The 23,256-nt window shown below is 41.7% G+C and overlaps 1 long non-coding RNA gene across 3 annotated transcripts; it reads right to left on the bottom strand.

Moving 5' to 3' along the window:
- Positions 1-255: 255 nt before the first annotated feature.
- LOC109549005 (uncharacterized) lies at positions 256-22,323 on the bottom strand. 3 transcript variants are annotated; one of them, XR_012324748.1, is made up of 4 exons: positions 22,144-22,323; positions 1,788-1,865; positions 1,166-1,283; positions 256-365 (listed from the first exon to the last, which is right to left on the bottom strand). It is a non-coding gene; the product is annotated as an uncharacterized lncRNA (long non-coding RNA). The 3 variants fall into 3 exon arrangements; XR_004529175.2 differs by lacking the exon at positions 22,144-22,323 and adding an exon at positions 21,453-21,564; XR_002175151.3 differs by lacking the exon at positions 22,144-22,323 and adding an exon at positions 12,241-12,729.
- Positions 22,324-23,256: the final 933 nt, after the last annotated feature.

Genomic DNA, 23,256 nt, shown 5'->3' on the forward strand with positions numbered 1-23,256 from the left:
GGGACCTCGAATATCAACCTAATAGTCTGGAGTTTATTCTGAACAGTTATTCTGAACAGTTTATTAATGATGTTTGAGTGGGCATGGCATGGTTACGGCAGTGCTCTGGGATGACCCACTGCAGTGGAGAAGGCCAGAGGCCAGGGATAATCGGGAGGCCCTTACAAAGTCGTCAGCGAGATGGGGGCAGTTGGCTCGAAGGTGAGGCATGGGGTCAGATATTAGAAAAAAAATGGAAATTCTTTTATTTAAAGTCTCAGTTACCTGTTGATTGTGCACTTAGATGAAGAGACACAGTTTGGGGCAGCCACTGACTGAAGCTATTGCCTTTGGCTCCCTGTAACCCAGATGTCTCTGGCTGCAGCCTGTGAGTACAAATAATTAAATTAGTAACCAGATATTAAGGGCTCTCAGCCCCCATGTACACATAAGAAGACCAGTCTTTATAGAGTTCCTCTCTTGGCCAGTCAGGGAACTTGGCTGAAAACTCTAGTTAACTTAGGCAGAAAAAGAGTTTATTGGAAGCATCTTACTGCTCATAAATAGATGGGAAGGGTGGGAAAACCATCTGGGGAAATAATTTGGCCAAGGTCATGTCATGGGTTGGGATGCTGTCACTGGATCCTCACCATCCTTTCCAATGAACCTTGACTCCACTGCCAAAGCCATGAATATGCTCCTTCCAGAGGCAAGTCCCTAGAGGGCATCTGGTTGTCTGAGCCTAGGTCATGTTCCCAAGCCCTGGATGACAATGAGTTATGAGAGGGAAACCACTCCTCCTTCAATGTCTATAGGGGGATACAGGGCTGTGTCTTCCACTAGGACCCACATACAAGGTGATATTCTGAATTAGGAAGGGGGTTCAGATGCTGGGCTGCCAAATCATGCTTCTTCCTCATATTTCGAAGAGTCTCAGTATGGGGGGGATGTACTCACTGTTACTCTGAATTAACTCCTTCCTCTCCTGGTTAAGAAGGATTTCACAGCTATGCCTTTTATAGCAACCCTGTGAGCTCACTCTTTACATTCAATGCATTGCCAAGTTCTGCTTTCAAAATTTATTCCCACTGCAGTTCACTTCTTCTCTTCTGTCTAGTCTGCTCTGGCTGCCACAACAAAATACCACAGACTGGGTGACTTAAACAACAGAAATTTATTTTCTCACAGTTCTAGAGGCTGAGAAGTCCAAGATCAAAGTGTTGGCAAGATAGGTTTCATTCTGAGGCCTCTTCTCTGGGCTTGTAGGCAGCTGCTGTCTCCCTCTGTGATCACATGACCTCTTCCTTGTGCATGCATGTAGAAAGAGAGAAAGGGAGAGATTGGGGGGAGAGAGAGAGAAAGAGAAAGAAAGGGGGAGAGAGAGAGAGAGAAAGGTCTGTGATTATAATGCCACTAATCCTATTGGATCAGCACCCCATCCTTATAACCTTGCTTCACCTTAAAATTACTTCCTTAGGGGCCCCATCTCCAAATACAACCACAGTGTGGGGGTTAGAACTTCAACATATGAACTTCAGGGAGACACAAAAACTCGACCCATAACACCTTCTCTATTTCCATACCCCTAATCTAGAGGTTCTCAAATTTCAGTGTGCATTAGAATCACCTGGAGGAGTTGTTAATACATGTATGGCTGGGTCCCACCCCAGAGTCTCTGATTCAGTGGGGCGAGGGTAGGGCCTAAGAATTTGCATTGCTGACAAGTTGTCAGGTGCTGCTGCTGCTGCTGGTCCAGGGACCCCACTTTGAGAACCACTTCCCTAGTCTAAGCTGCCATCATCACTTACCTGGATTATCATTGTCGCTTCCTGAGTAATCCACTTCCACTTTTACCTCCATTTCCTTACAGCAGTCTGAGTGATCATCTAAAAATGTAAATAAAATCATGTTAGTCTCCTGCTTAAAACTCTTCAGTGGCTTCTGACCACCCCTACGTGGTCTACAAGGTCCTCAAGATCTGGCTTCTGCCAGTTCTGCAAACCATCTTATATCATAGTCACAGCCACTCCAGCTTCCGTTCTCTCTCTCGATCACGTGTTCTCAGGCCCGGCACTTGCGTTGCTCTGAGAAGTTTCCCCATGGGGAGGCTGGCTGGTTCCTTCTCATCCTTGATGATCAAGCTGAGATGTTACACATTTCTAAGGACATTCCTGAACATCCTACCTCAGGTGGCCTTCTGCAGTTTCTGTTTACTTCCTCACTCTTGTTCTTTCCCTTCATTGTAGTTCTCATGGTCATTACTTATCTTGTTCATTTATTATCTTATTTATTGTGCTCTCCTCCACTAAGATTGTAAGCTCTTGAAGGACAGGGCTCTTGTGTTCACAGCTTTATCCTCAGGACTTTGCACAGTGTCCGGCTTAGTAGGAAGAACTCAGTAAATATTTGTGGAGTGAATATATCTGCACCTTCCTGAAGTGCACGTGGTTCAGGTATTTTTCCTATAAGGCCCCCAAAGTTCCACAATGATCAGTGGATGCCAATAGATACCTTGGAGAAGAATATCACCCATGTCCAGCTGTCGAAGTGATCTAGTTTGGTATAGCCCAGCTAGTTTCCTTTTGCGTGTAACACGTGGGCTGAAGGAGGCAAAGGTATCCTATCAGCTGCAAGCACTCTCATCCTCTCTTCTCTCTGTCTTTCTGCTTCTGTGAGCTGCCCAGAGCCTCTCACTGTGGCCCTCAGTCTGGCCCGTCTCTTTAGCACTGACCTGGTTCAGTGTCAAACCTTTCTCCTCATTATCAAAACATATTTCCCCCTTTCCCAGTCTCTGAAGACTCTGCTCTGCTACTGTGTGACGATGGGTGGTAAGTGGGCTAAACAGATTAACTGCTTTTACTTCATTTGTGGTTAAGAGACTCCAGGGCCCCTTTGATAATAGAACAAATCTAAGCTGTATCTAAGGGGGCAACACACCGTTTTTGAACCGTTAGGAATTCAGGTTTTTACTTCAGTATGTACTTTGCTTTGGATTCTGTGTAAAGATTTCAGATATATTATAGGAATAGTAAGGTGATAAAAACATAAGTAAAAGAGGAGATCCTGAAAAATAGGTTGTAAGATGGCTTTTATGTTGGTCAGATGAGAATGTGACATTTGTCTCTTTGTCAAAGCATATGGTTATGCAATAAGAAACATTGCAGTACCGAAAAGAAAAAGAAAAAAAAAAAAAGGTTTATTTACAGACCTCAGAGCTGCATTCAGTAACATTCTTGGTCAAGATCAAAACGTGGAATGTTTTTTCCATTCAGAAAAGCAGAGTCACTTTGCCTGAGTCATGACTGTCCACTTTTTTCCATATGGTTGAGTGCTATTTATTGGCTGAGGTTGACAATTTTCTAGAGACTTTGTGGTTGATGAGTTCTATTTATGGCAGCAGTTGAGAAAGGTAAAGTTAGGTAATATTCAGAAGGAAATACTTGGTTTGTTAAAAAATGGAAATCAACCACTGTAGCAAATATTTTGTGAGGAAAAAAAACATGCTTAAACCATGAAAACTGCCTGGCTTCCCCAATGCCTCTCTCCCCATCCAGCAATTAAAAATCCCTTCAATTCTCCCTTTGTCTGGCTCTTAGAATTACCATGTCCTCATTGGTTTGAAAGTTCACACCTTGGGCCAGTGGTTGGCGTTGGTCCAAGCTTCTCTCCCTCATGGCTATTGATTCATTTTCTTAGAACAACTTTTGACAGCTCTCCCTTCTGATCCAGACTTGTGTCTGGGGAGAGTAGACAACCCCCAGGTCCTAGTCTAGCATCGATAACTTTACATCACATGTGGCTTTAAAAGAACTGTGGTAAAATGTAAAATAGATAGCTAATGGGAAGCAGCTGCATAGCACAGGGAGATCAGCTCGGTGCTTTGTGTCCACCTAGAGGGGTGGGATAGGGAGGGTGGGAGGGAGACGCAATAGGGAGGAGATATGGGGATATATGTATATGTACAGCTGATTCACTTTGTTATACAGCAGAAACTAACACACCACTGTAAAGCAATTATACTCCAGTAAAGATGTTAAAAAAAAAAAACTGTGATAAAACATACATAACACACGTTACCATTTTAACATTTTTTTAAGTGTACAATTCAGCTGTATTAAGTATATTCGCAGTATTGTGCAACCATCACCACTATTCCATTTTCAGAACGTTTCATCATCTCAAACAGAAACTCTGTACCCATCAAACACTAACTCCTCACCTCCCGCCTCACCAGGCTCTGGTCACCTCTACTCTACTTTCTATGAATTTGCCTATATTAGGTACCTCATATAAGTGGCATCTTACACTATTTGTCCTTTTGTATCTGGCTTATTTCACTTAGCATAGTGTTTTTCAGGTTCATTCATGTTGCAGCATGTAGCAGAATTTCCTTCCTTGTTGTGGCTGAGTACTATTCCACTGTATATACCACGTTTTGTTGATCCGTTTATCCGTTGACGGACACTTGGATTGTTTCCACTTTTCGCCTTCAGTGAATAGTGCTACTGTGAACGCCAGTGTGCAGGTGCGTGTTAGAGCCCCTGCTTTCAATGCTCTTGGGTCTCTACCCAGAAGTGGAATTGCTGGATCATATGGCAATTCTTGGTTTACCTTTGGGAGGAGCCCCTCACATAGGTTTGACATACTCGCACATTCTCACTTTTCTTTTTTGGTGCCTCTTTCTCAAGGTAGGCTGCTTCCCAGCACATTCCCTGGGCAGATCCATCCAGTGTCTTTCCTCAAGCTGAGCACAGAATGCTTTTCCTCTTCCCCATCGTCAGCCAGTCATACTCTTCAATAAGGGTCAAAACTAGCTCTTCTTCCCTATGATAACAAATCCAGCATCTGCAGCCTGGGCGTGAGAAAGTAATTCCGAGGACGTGCCTCAGATCTTTGCTTTTTCTCTCAAGAAACCTCACAGCACCACATTCTAAAAACCCTCTTTCCCATCTCTCTCAGTTTCCTTCACGTGGATGGCAACAGCTCCCTAAGAATCTCTCGTTTTTTCCTCCTCAAGTTCCAATCCTGCAAGCTCCAACTCAGGCTTGCCAATCCCTCTCCCTTGCCCATCACCTAAACCCTTCTTTCTACAGACCAACCTACCCTCTCAGATTTTGAAAGTCTTTGCTGTGTTTTCCTCGTTACCTAGACTCTGCACAGTTGAGAACACCTGACTGCTGACCCAAAAGGAAGAGTCAGTCTCTATCAAAATTAGGGATCGGGCAAAAGTTGTGAATACTTACACATCAATTATTTCCTCTCTTCTGTACTCACCTTGGAGACAAACTTTATTTCCTTCATAAGAATATTTTCCCCAGATAAAATCTAAGTTATATGAGAGTAAATCTGGGGCCTCTTCCTTCTTTGCTTGAAAAACCTCATGTTAATAACACAGATTCCTTGCCTTGGTGTTCCTGAATTCCCAATGAATTGACCTCAGTCTGCCTTTTCACTTCTATTTCCCATTACTGTCCTTTGTGCCCTCCAAGCCCCAGTGAATAGGATTGCCGGTTGTTTCCCAAACTGTCTCTGCGTTTTCCTGTCGCCATTTGTTCCCTCTTCCACTTACCCTCTTTTTTTTTTTTTTTTGTGGTACGCGGGCCTCTCACTGTTGTGGCCTCTCCCGCTGCGGAGCACAGGCTCCGGACGCGCAGGTTCAGCGGCCATGGCTCACGGGCCCAGCCCCTCCGCGGCATGTGGGATCTTCCCGGACCGGGGCACGAACCCGTGTCCCCTGCATCTGCAGGCGGACTGTCAACCACTGTGCCACCAGGGAAGCCCCACTTACCCTTTTTACTCTCCTCTCACACCTGTCCAGTTTCTACCCATCTCTCAAGTTCAAAGTCAAATGCTGCTCGTTCCGTAAAAGTAGCTGTCATGAGGATTAAATACAACAATGTGTGCAAAACATTTAGCACTAGCATGATGTCTGGCCTGTAGTAAGCCCTAGATAAATAGTATATAATAAATACTTTGCTTGTACTATTAGTATTTTTGTAAACATCTTATTTATGAGCTTTTCGGTCTTATTTATTTTTGTATGTTCTACACAGCCTGTATCAGTGTGGATGCATTTGGCAACATAAAACCCCAACTCAACTGGCTTCAACAAAAAGTGGAATTTATTGGGTCACGTAACTGAAAAGTCCGGGGATTGGGCTGGCTTCTCCCTGTTTCTAAACGCTGCTTTGCTCTCCTCTGTGTACTGTGATTCTCAGGCTCTTGAGGAGATTAGATGGGTGTACTTGCTTCAGCCTCCCGGGCTTCCCAGGCTTTGGGAGAAGTGAGTGTCTGCTGTCCAGCAAGCTCAAGCAAAGCCCCTTGGGTGTCACTGTCTCTGACTGGGTCACATTCCCCTTCCTGAACCAATTCCTCTTGACAGAACGATCAGATGTTCTGATTGGCAATGCCTGGGTCACATGTCACCCAGTAAGCTCCAGCCAAACCACACCGACTGAGAGGGTGAGTGGGTGGGGTCACACCCAAAACTTGGAGGCATACCGTAGGTGAGTGGGTGCTGGGAGGCCTAGGGTCGACGCTAGTGCCTTATATAAAGGAGGTGCTCAGTAAATATTTAGTGAATGGAATTGAGGTAGGGTTCTCTTTAGTGGTCAAAGGATGTACAAGATTAACTGCTCATCAAAACACAGTTGAAAGGGGGAGGAAACTAACCTTTATTGGGTACGTGCTATATACCAGGTACTGGGCTGGGAGATTTATATAGGTTGTCATTTGATTTAATCCAACAGAAATCTGTGTCACAGTTGTCACTATGCCCATTTTACAGATGAGGAAGCTAAGAGTAAAGAGGTTGGTAATCTTTAGGAGGTTGTGCAGAGCTGGAATTCTAGCCCAGGTCTGCCTGGCCCAGAGGTTGTGCTGGTTTCCAGTAGTTCATGGCCCCTGCATTCTGGAGGGCTATTTATTTCTCTTCAAAGATCACTGGGGCTGGGAATTCTATAATCTTTCCCTGCAGACTGTTCCATGTTGTACAAATCTGAGGGCTGAGAAACTCCTTAATCTTTCCATTGTTTTAAGTGGATTGCATTTCACCCTTTCTATCTTATATAGAAAGCAGAAAACCACTGAATACTCTCTTTAAGAGAATCTTCATGGATTTGATTGTAGTAATTAAGTAGCCACTTAATCTTTTCTTCCTTTAAGTTAAAGGGTTCAATCCTTTTAACCTTTCCTTGAAGAGCCTATTTTCAGATCCTTTGACATCGGACACATTTTTGCTTAAGCTCTGGACCTTACTTTTCAGCCAGAACATGACTTGAGGCAGACCTAAGACCCAAAGCTTCTTTCTTTCTTTCTTTTTTTTTAAAATTCTTTATTGGAGTATAATTGCTTTACAATGGTGTGTTAGTTTCTGCTTTATAACAAAGTAAATCAGTCATACATATACATATGTTCCCATATCTCTTCCCTTTTGCGTCTCACTCCCTCCCACCCTCCCTATCCCACCCATCCACGTGGTCACAAAGCACCGAGCTGATCTCCCTGTGCTATGCGGCTGCTTCCCACTAGCTATCTACCTTATGTTTGGTAGTGTATATATGTCCATGCCACTTTCTCACTTTGTCGCAGCTTCCCCTTCCCCCTCCCCATATCCTCAAGTCCGTTCTCTAGTAGGTCTGTGTCTTTATTGCTGTCTTACCCCTAGGTTCTTCATGACATTTTTTTTTCTTAAATTCCATATATATGTGTTAGCATACGGTATTTGTCTTTCTCTTTCTGACTTACTTCGCTCTGTATGACAGACTCTAGGTCCATCCACCTCATTATAAATAGCTCAATTCATTTCTTTATATAGCTGAGTAATATTCCATTGTATATATGTGCCACATCTTCTTTATCCATTCATCCGATGATGGACACTTAGGTTGTTTCCACCTCTGGGCTATTGTAAATAGAGCTGCAATTAACATTTTGGTACATGAGTCTTTTTGAATTATGGTTTTCTCAGGGTATATGCCCAGTAGTGGGATTGCTGGGTCATATGGTAGTTCTATTTGTAGTTTTTTAAGGAACCTCCATACTGTTCTCCATAGTGGCTGTACCAATTCACACTCCCACCAGCAGTGCAAGAGGGTTCCCTTTTCTCCACACCCTCTCCAGCATTTATCGTTTCTAGATTTTTTGATGATGGCCGTTCTGACTGGTGTGAGATGATATCTCATTGTAGTTTTGATTTGCATTTCTCTCATGATTAATGATGTTGAGCGTTCTTTCATGTCTTTGTTGGCAGTCTGTATATCTTCTTTAGAGAAATGTCTATTTAGGTCTTCTGCCCGTTTTTGGATTGGGTTGTTTGTTTTTTTGTTATTGAGCTGCATGAGCTGCTTATAAATTTTGGAGATTAATCCTTTGTCAGTTGCTTCATTTGCAAATATTTTCGCCCATTCTGAGGGTTGTCTTTTGGTCTTGTTTATGGTTTCCTTTGCTGTGCAAAAGCTTTGAGGTTTCATTAGGTCCCATTTGTTTATTTTTGTTTTTATTTCCATTTCTCTAGGAGGTGGGTCAAAAAGGATCTTGCTGTGATTTATGTCATAGAGTGTTCTGCCTATGTTTTCCTCTAAGAGTTTGATAGTTTCTGGCCTTACAGGAATGCAAGGATTCTTCAATATACGCAAATCAATCAACGTGATACACCATATTAACAAATTGAAGGAGAAAAACCATATGATCATCTCAATAGATGCAGAGAAAGCTTTCGACAAAATTCAACACCCATTTATGATAAAAACCTTGCAGAAAGTAGGCATAGAGGGAACTTTCCTCAACATAATAAAGGCCATATATGACAAACCCACAGCCAACATCATCCTCAGTGGTGAAAAACTGAAAACATTTCCACTAAGATCAGGAACAAGACAAGGTTGCCCATTCTCACCACTCTTATTCAACATAGTTTTGGAAGTTTTAGCCACAGCACTCAGAGAAGAAAGGGAAATAAAAAGAATCCAAATCGGAAAAGAAGAAGTAAAGCTGTCACTGTTTGCAGATGACATGATACTATACATAGAGAATCCTAAAGATGCTACCAGAAAACTACCAGAGCTAATCAATGAATTTGGTAAAGTAGCAGGATACAAAATTAATGCACAGAAATCTCTGGCATTCCTATACACTAATGATGAAAAATCTGAAAATGAAATCAAGAAAACACTCCCATTTACCATTGCAACAAAAAGAATAAAATATCTAGGAATAAACCTACCTAAGGAGACAGAAGACCTGTATGCAGAAAATTATAAGACACTGGTGAAAGAAATTAAATATGATACAAATAGATGGAGAGTTATACCATGTTCTTGGATTGGAAGACTCAACATTGTGAAAGTGACTCTACTACCCAAAGCAATCTACAGATTCAATGCAATCCCAAATACCACTGGCATTTTTCACAGAACGAGAACAAAAAATTTCACAATTTGTATGGAAACACAAAAGACCCCGAATAGCCAAAGCAATCTTGAGAACGAAAAACGGAGCTGGAGGAATCAGGCTCCCTGACTTTAGACTATACTACAAAGCTACAGTAATCAGTATGGTACTGGCACAAAAACAGAAAGATAGATCAGTGGAACAGGATAGAAAGCCCAGAGATAAACCCACACACATATGGTCACCTTATCTTTGATAACGGAGGCAAGAATGTACAGTGGAGAAAGGACAGCCTCTTCAATAAGTGGTGCTGGGAAAACTGGACAGGTACATGTAAAAGTATGAGATTAGATCACTCCCTAACACCATATACAAAAATAAGCTCAAAATGGATTAAAGACCTAAATGTAAGGCCAGAAACTATCAAACTCTTTTTTTTTAAAGCTTACTTTTTAAAAAAAAAAAATTTATTTATTTATTCATTTTCGGCTGTGTTGGGTCTTGGTTGCTGCATGCAGGCTTTCTCTAGTTGAGTGAGCGGGGTCTTCCCTGTGGAGCATGGGCTTCTCGCTGCGGTGGCTTCTCTTTTTGCGGAGCATGGACTGTAGGCGCATGGGCTTCAGTAGTTGTGGCATGCGGGCTCGGTAGTTGTGGCGCACAGGCTTAGTTGCTCCGTGGCATGTGGGATCTTCCAGGACCAGGGCTCGAGCCCGTGTCCCCTGTGTTGGCAAGTGGATTCTTAACCACTGCGCCACCAGGGACGTCCCAGACCCAGAGTTTCTTGACCTCTAGAAGAAAATGACTCAGCTGTGCTGCCTATCTGCTTAGCCCCAGCAGGGCCTCTGGACTGCCAAACCCTTTCTGCCACTGTGCACCCCCCAAAAAAACAACACAGCACAAAACAATACACACATGCAAACACACAAAACACATACACCCAGCAAGAACACACAAACAAATACAAAGCACCCACACCAACAACACACACAAACAGCAATGCACACACAACATACACACCACAAGAAAACACAGCATACACACGACACACACACAAATACACAATAACACATGTATACACCGACCCACGCCCCAGGCCCAATGCTGAAGCCAAGCTTTTGCTTCTCAGAGGCACCCGCTGGAATCACCTTCTCTGAACTCCTGACACAAGGGAGCTGCCTGGCTTCCCCTCCTGACTGCAGCAGATTCACGTCATTCTTGCTTTGAATCCTAGGCAATCTAATCACTTTATTTCTCCGCTCCCACAGTAGACAAGAGAGGAATGTGATTTGCTGTTTTTGAATTTCAAGAAGTGAAGCAGAAACGAGAGCTGGTTTCCTGATAACTTTGTCTCTCCATGCTCTGGACTGTGGAAGGATCCGGTTTCTGGTTTAATTGGCCTGTGACCTGTAGGCCCCGATGTAGGCTCTTCTGCTTTCTTTGAACATATCAAAGAAAAATTTTAAAGAAGAGGGTGGAAAGAGAGAAGACTCTGGATACTGGATGATTTTGTGCGTCTGTGTTTTTCTATAGTTGCCAGTGTTTCTGCAATGAACATGAATTCACTTGGAAATCAGGAAAAATACCAGCAAGTGTTCAAATTAATTCTAAATAGTTAAAAGAATAAAACAATAGCCAAATCTTTATCAAGGAGATGCAAATAAAAAGATGAATGGCAGTAATAATTAGACAAAGTAGGATTCATCATAAAGCATTCCTTGGGATAAAGGATCGATTTGGCATTTTATATTGATAGAAGGTATAATGCAGACTGAAAATATTACAGTGATAAAAGTCATGTGATGAAAGCACAGCATTAAACATTAAAAAACAAAAATTGACAGTAAAACAGTTGTCTTTAGGAGACATAAATACCAGATTTTGACAACCAAAAAAGAGGACACCAAAGTCTGAAATACTGCAATTATTAAAGTTGATTTATAGGCCAATATTGAATTTTGGTCCCTAACAAAAATGGGCCTTTTTAAAAAGTATTATTTGAAACCCTGAGCAAAACAATACATAAGACCACAAAGAAAACTTTTATCTTTTAGTTTAAATAAGAATTTAAACTAAATTCCCAAGGTGGGAAAGTACTCCTGCACAAGTTTAAATAAGAATAAAAAATCTGAACTCTCAACCACTTAGAAACGTAAATAATTCTTTATAAGGATCTCATAAAAGAAGAAAATCAAAACTATAATTGCAAGCTACTTAGAAAGTTTTGAAAATTATATATAGGCATTCATGGAATGTGGCCAGGTCAGTACCACGAAGTATGCTTAGGGTCTCAAATACTATCAGTATTAAACCAGAAATAATGAAAATTTAAAAACTAATCATATGACTAAAAAAATTAGAAATAGAAGAATAAAACAAATCCAAATAAGCAGAAATAGACAAGAAAGATAAATACAGAAATTTAAAATTAGAAAATAAAGTATAATTGATCAAGTGGTTTACTATTTTAAAGGTTAACAAAATGGAAATACTTTTCACCCATTTGAATCCAGAAAAAAGGGAAATACAAACAAATAATATTAGAAATAGAAAATGGATATGAACTTACTGCAAGGAGATTAAATGGAATAAGATAATGTTGTATGTTAATACATGTGAAAGTATTAATAAATGGACGATTTCTGGGGGAAATTGCTAAAATTCATTAAATAAATTATACATATGAAAAAACCAATAACTTTGAGAAGGAATTGACAAAGTTATCAAACAAAACTCCTTTCAAAACCTCTCCAGGTCCTAGTGGCTTACCAAGAATTCTTTCGAAGTTTTAGAAAGCATGTGATTTCTGTTATGTTAAACCATTTGGGAACATAAGTAAGTTTGAAATCTGCTAAATTATGTTTATCCACTCACCAGTTGATGGACATTTAAAAAGAGGACCGTCTATTTTACTCGTAGAACCCACCAAGAGAAATGAAACATATATCCACACAAAGCCTTGTATGCAGCTCTTCATAGTAGCATTATTCATAATAGCCCCAAACTGGAAACAATCCAAATGTCCATCAACTGTTGAGGAGATAAAAAAAATTAGATACATCTAACTAAGGAATTCATCAATGAAAATGAATTAAATATTAAAATGAAATAAATATGTGCTATTATAACATGCTAAAACATGGATAAACCACAAAAAGAGAGATTTCGGGCAATGGTGCATCTTTAGGACTGAGGAGTACTTTCCCACCTTGGGGTGAGGGCACTTTTGACAACCTAGCCCCACAATGGTCCCCAGTTTGGCTTCCTGTCTTCAGTGGTGCGGTCCTGTTGTAAATAACCAAAGAACCTATGTTTCAAAACATCGCAAGTATGGAAAAGATGGAAGACAAACTCCTAACCAACAGGCATCCATGGTGGCTCCCAGACCCATGAATATTTGGAAACCCTGGGCTCTGGAACATAAAAATCCTCCTTCTGGGTTCCTTTTTACTTTGAAAATTCAGTCTTTTGTATACGTAACTTAAGTGTGTGAGTTGAATTGGGGAGGCAGATAGGAATCAGAGGGGCAAATAGCACAACCACAAGGAAGGGGAATTAGGAGACAGCAACTCACCGAAGCTGCTTCAGAGCTAATGAGTGGGACCTGCCAACCCATCCCTATCTGAAGTCACATTATTAGCTGCTCCTCAAACATTTTCCAACCTAACTTTTTAAATAATTAAAGAAATGAAAAAGAAACCAGATTCTCATATAAAAGCTCCTAGGGCTCTGGTCTTTATTACTAGTAAACTTACACCAGGCCCCCTCTTCCACCCACCTTGATAAAACGTGGGAGAAGCAGCCAGCTGGTAAGGAGAGATTTTGCCGCCCTGATGAGTGTGCTCATTAGGTAAGCCGCTCGGTTTGAAGACACACCCCAGCCAATCTGATTGTGGATTTTATTGAAATAATTTTATAAACAAGTCTTCAGACAAGGTTTAGTCCTGATGAATCCTCCAAGCTCATTACCACCCTCAGGAAGAAATTTGAAGAGATAAGAATAAAAGTCTAGGATTAAAACAATACTTTCACCTTAGGCAAAACAGTCCCCCCCGAGCCTCAGATTTCTCCATCTGTAAAACAAGGATAATGACATTTCCCTCTCCAGCTCATCAGAAGAGCTAATGCTAAGCTCTGGAGCATGTTCTTGGCAGTTGAGAAGGAAGGTAACACAGAAACCTGATTATTTTTAAAAGCAGGAAGAACCTAATGGTGATAAATTCATGTCTGATCTCTCTTTTAAGGTGGGGGTAACAGCAATGTCCTGGGGAGGCACACATATGGTGTGATAAATCAGCCCCATATCTTAGAAGTTCACCTGGCTTGGATTAGAAAACTGCTCCCCTCCAATACCTTCTTGGATATTAAGGAGTTTCTAGTCCATGACATTTTGCCATAAAATCATGAAACGTATATGTCGCGGCTGCCACTGCAGAACCAGGGCGACCTTAGAAAGATGTCTGTATTGGAAGGCACTCGGGGAGCCGGCACGTATTTCTCGGGCTTGGGAAACCCTCCACCCCTCACCAGTTGTCTCAGTCAAAGGGCAGAAGAGTTTAAAATCCCTATTGACCAAGAGCCACACAAGCTCAGCAGAGAGGGATGTGCCTGAATTTTAAGATCATTCCACGGAGCCAAAGTCAAGAGTCTGCACAGAAGCATCTCATAGAAAAAGTGTGAAAGAGCTGGATGGGGCTCCGGGATGATCGACAGATCCCTTTCAGACGTACGTGACAGCATCTTACGCTTCTACCCGCTTTCTTATTTTTGCATCAAACATAAATATAAGTGAAGAAATGTAATTCAGTAGCAGAGCTTCAGGTGCCTGAGATTAGATGAAAGGGATCCTTAGCACCGAGGCACAAAGGCTTGTTAAAAAAAAAAAAAAAAAGGGCAGAGATTAAAGGAGCGGTAAACGTGAACTTCAGTCGGGAAATCTCACGCATCTGAGGGGCTGATTTGAGGTTCACAGAGTCTCCCTGCGCGTATATTACACCGGTTCAGGCACTCGGTACTGTCAGATATCTCATATAAATAATTAGAAAGTCGCTGGCTGCCAGGGCCAGGTTCCAATGGATTGAAGGGGAGCGTGGGTCACCTGTTTTCAGGCTGGGAGACTTAATGAGAAGGTGGCTCTACCAATGCATTGAGATATGCTGATTTCAGGACAGCATCCATCTCCAAGGCTGTGTGTCCACCCCATCTCCTCCAGGCCCAAATTCCTGGCTGAGGGTCTTCTCTGTGCTTATTTTCTTTTACAATTCACGGCTACCACATGCACACATTTAGGTACTGAAATTCGCCTTCTAGAAAGTGGAGTGCCTCGCCCAGTCCTACGTGGCAGCCTCCCCCTGAGACACAAGCAGTCCGGGGGTGTTTAAGATAACAGCATTGCAGAGGTCAAACGGTCCCCACAGGGGAGCCGGAGGAACCTATGAGATCATTTGGAAAAGCTTGTGAATTCACTGCCATTTGCCTACTTGGCTTTGGATGAAAAGCAAATCTTAAAGCTGCTCAAAATGTGTCTGATTCATCTGTAACTGAGAATGAGACCAATCAGGGATAAGAAGTGAGTAAAATCCTTGTGATCACAGAGCCAAGAGAGCCTATTTTAAAGCACTTAATGTATTTTTTTTCTTAAAGATATATACACCAGCTGTAATTAAGCTCTCCCTTTCCTTATTATCTTGGCAAGATGTTAAAAAAGAGATAGAGGGAAGGAGTCGACTTGCCAAGTGGATTTTTCTGAGCGTTCTCAGCCCTAATTAAAAGTCCTTTGTGCAAGGCCAACCAGCAATCAGATTCCTAATTAGAGCTGAGCAAACTGCCTTAGTGAACTGTGGGTTTCTCTGAACCCAGGAATCTGGGGAGAAAGTCTGCCCATCTCAGTGGGGTCATTTTTTTGGAAGCACATACACACCTGAGTCCTGAAGGGCATGTACACACGAGGGCAAGGGCACAACCCTATTCCTGTTGGGTAGATGCCTCTTTTGCCTTGAAATGGCTCAGCGGTATCCTATATATTGTGTTGCTACCTCTGTTTTATTTGTTGGTTACAGTATTACCAGGAATTATGCCTTTTTAAAAACCTGTCTTTAGAATCTGGCATTATGTGACTTGAGATGTAAGTATATCGAGTGCTGGTATTTCATAGTTTACGTCCAGATAAAGGAGACCATTTTACCATTAATTGGATTTCCCCTGGAGTCTTGGGCATCTTACTAGTAAACATGCGTGTAGTGTTTACTACATGTCCAACACAGCTCTGGGAACCCCATAAATACTAACTCACTTTACCCCCATGAGGACCCCACGAGGTTCTTTTGTTTTCCCCATTTCACAGGGAGGAAACTGAGGCACAGAGAAGTTTAGTAACCAGCTCAAAATCACATTGTAAGTGATGGAGCCGGGGTTTGCCTGCCGTCCGTTAGGTTCTAGAGTCTGGGCTCAGCCCCAGCAGGCCTGGAGCCGCAGCACTGCCTCCTAGCTTGTCTGGAGTGTGGGGGGAGGACCCCGACCACCTGGCCTCGGGCCACGGGTCAGAGCATCCTCACAGCCACACAGACGGGAGTACGCCTCAACCTCCTGGGCGCCCCCGCCTGTCTTCCTGATTTCTAGATGGGGTTTTCCAAGATCCACATATCAAATTGAGACCTTCTGAAATGTAGGTCTTGGATAAAGAGATTATATTGGGATGTAAAAATAAGGAACGTTGCTATTCTTCATTCCCAGAACTGTGGTGAGAGCTGCAACAGTGGCATTCTTGTCTCACCCAGTTAGAGACGAGGCATCGAAAGCCACAGCCCCTGAGGGGCCGCCACAGAGAGAAATGCTCACCCCTGGCTCAGCCCGCCTCCTGCATGTCTCTCTTGTTTCTTGATTTCTCCAGGAATGTATAGATCTTGAAACAGAGAGGAAGTTCTCACAATTATATAATTTTCTTTTCCTCATGCTTTCATTTGGGTCAAATTCATGAGTGTAGAAAGGTAAAGGCTCCTTATGGGTTTTCTTCAAATTGCACTTTGATTGTCTTAGAAAGAGAAATATTTTATCTATACATGCTTGCTTTCAGTTTAAAAATGCAACATGTAAATAGGATAGTGTCAGACTCTTTCAGTGTAACACACTGTAACTACCCACGGTGCAAAAGACGTACTTTCTTGTATTCCAGGGAGCCGGCCGTTTCCACGATGTCATTTGGGGGAGGCCCAGCGTGATGAGGGGATGACAGCATTGGAACAATGGAACAGGAAGGAAGTCACAGACACCTAGAGGCGTGGGGGGCAGGGAGAAAAAAACGAGACTAGAGCGGGAATTGAGGGAAGGGTAGGAGGCCCCAGTGAAAGGCTCTTTCCAGAGCTATAGGAAAAATCTACGGCTCTTATGAGAAAGAAAAAATATGTGCTCTGTGGGAATGTGGGGAGATGGGGGTGCCTCATGAATGGGTTGGATTTCCATCCATTGCCGGGTTCTGCTCTGGGGCTGGAGCTCGAGCATCCCATTTCTCCAGGAGGAGCCTGGACATCGCCACCACGACCATTCACAAATTTCAGCAGGAAGGTCAGAAAAGGGGGGGATCCCACAGAACGGCTGGTTGTTTTGCACTTTTCACGTTGTGCTGTAATTATTTCTCTCCCTCCGTCTCTCGCTTGTCTACATATTAGAGTGCAAGAGCTAGGCTTTCTTCAAATTCACATCTTCAGAGCTTGGTACCTTGATATTGTGTGCAGATATCTGGGCGTTTACAGTATCCACATCAGTGCCCTGTACATTCCTTTTAGGTAGCAGGCACTTAATAAATGTTCACAGACTGAATCGAGTTTCCATAAGATAGCGAGTCACGTGCTCAAATGCTGAAGTTCTGAAGAAAACAAAGCAGACAAGGTAGGAAGTCTAAGATACGAAACACAGACCCTGTAAGACCACCCAGAGGGAAGAATTAAGAGGAAAATGAAATGTTTGAGGATGAACACGTTTACTTCTGAAATGCTCAGGAACGAGGAAATGGCAAGGATTTCAGGATGTCTCCGTCTGCATCTAGTTCCTGAGTTTCAGTTTCTCTCCTCTGAAAATCACTGGGACATCTCAGGGTTTCAACGTTCCCTGAAAGCAAGTCTGAGGAAACGGCCCATGCGCCGCCATTGTATCTGAGCACAGGTAAACGGCTTCCATTCATGTGAGTGTTGATATGTGTAATTTATATGACCCACAGGCAATGCATAAAGATATATATATATATATCTTTATATATACATATATATATATATATTCAGATGATCTAAGTTACAGAAAAATGTAGTTACCTGATTAAATTAAGAAGTAGTGTTCCTAGCCAGAGACGAATGAGATTTTAAGATTAGTTTGTGCTGGTGTTTATTCTTCTTTTCCTATTAAAACATTCTTCAAAGCCATGATCAGACATCAATCCAATCCGGAAGACACCTTGTTACTTTTTCTCTTCTAGCGCAGCTTGTCTTATGTGCCAATTATATGTCAGGTGCTTTGCTGCTTTTTACATTCCTTTACTCACTGACAGCTAGGGTTGACTTTTCCTAGTTAGTACATAAAATAATTTATTCTCCTCTGTGTTTCATAAAACTTGGCTCCGTAACTGCCAAATAACTTTTTTTTAAACATCTTTATTGGAGTATAATTGCTTTACAATGTTATGTTAGTTTCTGCTTTATGACAAAGTGAATCAGCTATACATGTACATATACCCCCATATCTCTTCCCTCTTGCGTCTCCTTCTCACCCTCCCTATCCCACCCCTCTAGGTGGTCACAAAGCACCGAGCTGACCTCCCTGTGCTATGCAGCTGCTTCCCACTAGCTATCTATTTTACATTTGGTAGTGTATATATGTCCACGCCACTCTCTCACTTCGTCCCAGCCTACCCATCCCCCTCCCCATATCCTCAAGTCCATTCTCTACGTCTGCATCTTTATTCCTGTCCTGCCCCTAGGTTCTTCAGAACCTTTTTTTATTTTTTCTAGATTCCATATATATGTGTTAGCATACGGTATTTGTTTTTCTCTTTCTGACTTACTTCACTCTGTCTGACAGGCTCTATGTCTATCCACCTCACTACAAATAACTCAATTTCAGCAAATAACTTTTGAAGTAACACTGTCGCACTGCCCCTCTTTGGGGAGGAACACCAAGGTGAGGAGTGCGTCGGTTCTATTCCCTGCCTATCAGGATGGGGTAAATATTGTCCAACCCAATCCTATGCTGTAGGAATAAAAGGAGGGCAAACCATGTTCAGTGGCTGAAAGTTTTTTGTGGACCGGAGATGTTGATTTTGCAAAACAAAGAGTAAGTGGAACTCATCCAAAACTGTCTTTTGAGAGAATAGAGTTGAAACTGCCATCAGAGCAAAGAGCCTGGATAGACACGATTTGGGGCTGTTTGCTTATACTTGAGCTGGTGAAGTGCTGGGATCAAACACAGCTTTACTATTGAAAGCCAACACGTATTGAGGACTGGCTCTGTCCATGCAGTGACCAGCGCTGAGTGCTTGGGCGTGGACTATCTCCTCTAGCTTCAACCATAATCTCATGGGCAAGGTCCTTGTCGTATTCTTGTTTTACCGATAAGGAAGCTGAGCCTTAGAAATATTAAGAAACTTGCCTAAGGTCAAACAGTAAATAAGCGTCCTTATTCACTCTGCGATATAGCTCCGGGACGGGAGAAGGGATTTGTATAACATGTGCGTAACACTTATGGTTTATTAAACTTCTTTCGCTGGCCTCATTTGATTTTACTCTCACCTTATCTTGTGGGGATGGGTGGCATTGTCCTTATTTTACAGATGAGAAAACAGAAGCTCAGAGAAGTTTTGTGGCTCACTGCGCTGTCCTTAGGTGGAGAGGAGTCTCACCCTAGGTTAACTAGAGAATTCTCTGGGGCAGATGGCTGCGCTTCCTGTCTGGGGCAAGTTGCCTTAGAGAATGCTGAACAAAGAGCACTAAACTGAGAGTCCTAGCTCCACCACCTTCCATAGAACCTGGGAACTTCTGTTTCCTTGATGGTAATATATCTAGTTCTCAGGGCTGTTTTGAGGGTGAAGCGAGTTTTGTGAGAGTTGTGTATTGCCATGCAAGCATAAGTTATGAATAATACTGTTAAACAGCCACTCTTCAGCTTGTTCTGAAAGCTTCCTCATTTACAGCGTACACTTAAGATGTGTCTTTCTCCCTTCTGCATTTGATTATGGAGTAGAGCGGCATAGTAGAAATGAATTTAAAGTACTTTTATTTCTCCAATTTCTTTCTTTTTTTTAAAAAATTGAGGAATAATTAATTGACATACGTTATATTAGTTTCAGGTGTAGAAATGAATAAATAAAGTACTTTTCTTTCTCCAATTTCTTTCTTTTTTTTAAAAAATTGAGGTATAATTAATTGACATACGTTATATGAGTTTCAGGTGTACAACATAATGACTTGATATTTGTATATATTGTGAAATGATCACCCCCATGAGTCTAGTTAACTTCTGTCCCTATACATAGTTATTACAGAACTTTTTTTTCTTGTGATGAGAATTTTTAAGATCTATTCTCTTAGCAACTTTCAAATATGCAAGACAGTATTATTAACTGTAGTCATCATGCTGTACGTTACATCCCTATGAATTATTTATTTTATAACTGGAAGTTTGTATCTTTTGACCCCCTTCACCCATTTTTGCCCACCTCCCACCCCCTAGCTCTGGCAGCCACCAGTCTGTGCTCTGTACCTATGAGCTTGGTTTTGTTTGCTTGTTTAGATTCTACATATAAGTGAGATCATGGGCTGTTTGTCTTTCTCCCACTTACCGCACTTAGCATAATGCCTTCAAGGTCCGTTCACGTTGTTGCAAATGACAAGGTTTTATTTTATCTATTTTTTGACAAGATTTTATTTTTTATCGCTGAATAACATTCCAGTGTGTGTGTATATATCTTCTTTATCCATTCATCCATCAACGGACACTTACATTATTTCCATGTCTTGGCTATTGTAAATAATGCTGCAGTGAACATGGGGGTGCAGATACCTTTGCAAGGTAGTGTTTTCATTTTCTTTGGTTAAATACCCAGGAGTGGGATTGCTGGGTCGTATGGTAGTTCTATCTTTAACTTTTTGAGGAACCTCCATACTGTTCTCCGTAGTGGCTGCACCGATTTACATTCCCACCAACAGTGCAAGAGGGTTCCCTTCTCGCCACATCCTCGCAAACACTTGTTACTTGTTGTCCTTTTGATAATAGTCATACTGACAGGTGTGAGGTAGTATCTCATTATGGTTTTAATTTGCATTTCCCTGATGATTTGTGATATTGAGCATCTTTTCATGTGTCTGTTGGCCATCTGTATGTCTTCTTTGGAAAAATGTTTATTCAGATCTTCTGTCCATTTTTAAATTGGATTATTTGATTTTTTGCTGTTGAGTTGTGTAAGTTCCTTATGTATCTTAAATATTAATCCCTTACCAGATATGCAATTTGCAAATGTTTTCTCCCATTCAGTAGGTTGCTTTTTCATTTTGTTGATGGTTTCATTTCTCCAATTTGTATTTCCATAATATTGGTACCCACTCATGGGAAGAGAAAGAGAAAAAAAACTCAAAAAGTGCTCATCAGATACTCATAAAAACTTCTTCTTAAAAGAACAGGTTACAAATATTCAAAATGTTTCAATCTATCAGCCTTGGAGAAAAAAATATTTCCTGGTTGTGGTTATAATATGTTGGACTGGAAAATATCTTTAAGGAACACTTTTTAAGAAAACCATGCAAAAATAAGCTCAGAGGTTTACTTGCTTTAAACTTTATTGATATAAATAACTCTTGGGTGTTATTTGGTGATGTAAGTTGAGCCTCTGTGGGAACCTGGCTGGTGACATGGTGTGGACTCCGCTCCACCATCTTCCCTGGACCATCATTCAGTTCGTTCCCTTTTGTTTTTCCCCTGGATTCTTTAGCAAACGGCTTCCAGTTTGGAGGGAAAAATTTTTTTTTAACCTACACTTACTGCTTTTTTGCAGTAATCATGCCCCCTCTAGCTTAACTGAAGGTATGAGAACGCGTAATAAAACTTACCATTTTGGTTCTTGATGACTGGGCAGGTCACAGGCTGCTGAGGAAGCTGAGGATTCAGAGTGAATCCTTTACTGTACCCTTAAGAAAGTATTAAAGAAGCTCCCGAGAACAGAGCAAAACAAAATACACAAGGAAGGACACTGTGTGCTGTGAGCAGCAGGCATGTACTGGTCAAGGAATTAGATTACTCAAGGTGGTGACTCATTCCGCAACTATGTGTAGTGTTTGTGGTTGAAGAGAAACCTTTGCCAGAGAATGACTAAAATCTATTGGCAGCGTCTTTAAAGGAATCATGACTGGGCCTAAACCAGTGAATACGCAAGTGTGCTTTTTTTCTTCGTCCTTTACTGATTCAAGACTAAGAGTAAGAAAACACAACCCCTGTTGACGTCTACCATTACGGCATGGTCTCAGGGGCATTCCCAGCAACCGTTCTCAGTAGGGCTGAGTCCAGACACTTATCTCCGTGTAGGGACATGGCCGTCTGTGTGTGTGTGTGTGTGTGTGTGTGTGTGTGTGTGTGTGTGTGTGGTTAGTAGAGTGAACAAAGCAGACTTATACAAATTGTTAGAGGCATTCGGTCTAGATAATTTGGAAATAAGCCTAGAGAAGAAAATCCTCAAATTTGGTTATTGTTTTAGTTTCCTATGGCTAAATGGAGGCTTAAACAGCAGACAATTTATTGTCTTACCGTCCTAGAGACCAGAAGTCCAAGATCAAGGTGTTGGCAGGGTTGGTTCCTTCCGAGTGCTGTGAGGGAGAATCTGGTTCATGCCTCTCTTCTAGCTTCTGGTGTTTTGCTGGCAAACTGTGCTGCTCCTTGACTTGAAGAAGCAACACCCTGATCTCTGCCTTCATTTCCACATCATGTTCTCCCTATATGTGTCCTCCAAATTTCCCCTTTTTATAAGGACACCAGTCATATTGGATTAGGGACCCACCCTGCTCCACTATGACCTCATCTCAGCTAATTACATCTGCAATGACTCTATCTCCAGATAAGATCACATTCTCAGGACTGGAGGTTAGGACTTCAACATATGAATCTGGAGGAGGAGGACAGAATTCAACCCATAACAGCTGCTTATCTATCAGCCAGAGATAACTTATTCCAAAAGTAACAGGTTCGTTTAAAACTTCACGGTAGTCAATGTTATTTTCTTTATTAAGTCCAGAAGAAAAGTTCAGAGTTCTAAAAAAGTTTGAATATATTTCACATATATAAGGAGTAATTATTATAAAATGAGGGAGACACTCTAACCTAAAAAAAAGAGTAATTCAACTAAGCAAACATTTTTTGGATCTTCTTGGTACAATGCCTTATAAATACACTCGTATTTGTGAATGCAAATACCACACTTTAAGACTTTAACTTTGAGGTTGCCCAAGGAGCTTAATTTTTGTTTTTTGACAAAAATCTTTGAAAAGGAAGTGTGCACCTGTGTGAGTGCGTCCATGTACACCCACCCGCTGTGAGTACAGTGTGCATATTTGTGTCAGTGCTGTTTCCAACACTTAGAAGTCCATCATGTAAATCAGGGTGAACGTAGGCAGTCAAGGGGGAGAGAAACACTGGGGTTACCATAGTTAAAGAGCAAGATGAGCAGAAATGCAGACCCAAGAATAAATGCGGTTCTGGATGAATTTTAGGTCTTAGGAAGGTATCAGACTTCTGGAGTGAGGCCCTTTATCTCGGACTCAGGCACAAAAGATGAGCATTTTGGCTTTGAAAGTGCCTGACCAGCCAGTGTAATTACCCATCCCTTCAGCAAGAACTTATTTCTATCTGTCCAGGAGCTCTATA

Source organism: Tursiops truncatus, chromosome 12 (assembly GCF_011762595.2).
Source record: "Tursiops truncatus isolate mTurTru1 chromosome 12, mTurTru1.mat.Y, whole genome shotgun sequence".
Taxonomy (NCBI): domain Eukaryota; kingdom Metazoa; phylum Chordata; class Mammalia; order Artiodactyla; family Delphinidae; genus Tursiops; species Tursiops truncatus.